Below are 1342 nucleotides of genomic sequence, written 5' to 3'. Positions count from 1 at the left end.
AACCTTTTATTTTTTTGTTGAAGTATAGTTGATGTACAATATTATATAAGTTACAGGTGTACAATATAGTGATTAACACTTTTTCAAGGTTATAATCCATTTATAGTTATTATAAAATATTAGCTATATTCCCAATGTTGTACAATATATCCTTGTAGCTTATTTTATACATAATAGTTTGTACCTCTTAAAAAAAGGAGTTGGAATTTTGATATAATTGTGTTGAATCTGTAGATTAATTTGGGGAATATTGGTATCATACCAATATTAAGTCTTCTAATCTTGGAACTTGGGATGTCTATTTATTTGTATTTTTTAAAATCAGCTTTATGAGGTAAATTGACATATAAAATTGTAAGATACTTAGAGTGTACACTGTGGTGATTGGATATACATGGTGAGAAGTTTCCTCCCATCTAGATAATTAACACATACATCAGCTTTCTCTCTTTTTTTGGTGAAAAAATTTAAGTTCTATTCTCTTAGCAAATTTCAATGATATGGTACAGTGTCATCAACTGTAGTCACCATGTTTTGCATTAGATCTTCAGATCTTATTCATATTATAGCTGAAAGTTTGTACCCTTTATGCAGCCTCCCTGCCAACCACTTTTCTACTCCCTGTTTCTATGATTTTTGACTATATTTTTAGATTCCACATATGATACCATGAGGTTTTTGTCTTTTTCTGTAGGGCTTATTTCACTTAGCATAATGCCCTCAAGGTCCATCAGTGTTGTTGCAAATTGTACTATTTCCTCCTTTCTCAGGGCTGAATAGTATTCCATTATATATATATATATATATATATATATATATATATACACACAGATATATATATGTATGTGTATATATATACATATATATGTATGTGTATATATATAACACATGTTCATTATGTGTTCACCCATTGATGGACAAAGGTTGTTTGCATATCTTGGCTATTGTGAATAATACAGTGAACATGGGTGTTGTATAAGAGGAGAAAAGGTTAGCAGTCCCCTCAACAAGGATGGAAGAGGGCTTGCACAGCAACAGGGATGCAGAGGGCAAAGCGGAGACATTCCTGGACAGAGGGTTGGTGCCGACCAGCACTCACCAGCCTGAGAGGCTTGTCTGCCTGCCTGCTGGGGCGGGTGGGGGCTGGGAGCTGAGGCTCTGGCTTCAGAAGTCAAATCCCAGGGAGATGACTGGGGTTGGCTGCATGAACACAGCCTGAAGGGGGCTAATGCACCACAGCGAGCCAGGAGGGAGTCCAGGAAAAAGTCTGGAACTGCCAAAGAGGCAAGAGACCATTGTTACAGGGTGCGCGAGGAGAGGGGATTCAGAGTACCACCTAGAT

At 37.0% G+C, this 1342-nt stretch overlaps 1 pseudogene; it reads left to right on the top strand.

The window, feature by feature from the left end:
* The first annotated feature begins 968 nt into the window (after positions 1 to 968).
* LOC115802330 (U6atac minor spliceosomal RNA) lies at positions 969 to 1026 on the top strand (annotated as a pseudogene).
* Positions 1027 to 1342: the final 316 nt, after the last annotated feature.

Source organism: Delphinapterus leucas, chromosome 14 (genome assembly GCF_059928025.1).
Source record: "Delphinapterus leucas isolate spDelLeu-1000000601 "Yukka" chromosome 14, BTC_Dleu_Yukka2, whole genome shotgun sequence".
NCBI classification, from domain to species: Eukaryota; Metazoa; Chordata; class Mammalia; order Artiodactyla; family Monodontidae; genus Delphinapterus; species Delphinapterus leucas.
The sequence above is the reverse complement of the archived record's forward strand: the minus strand, read 5'-3'. Positions and strand labels throughout refer to the sequence as shown.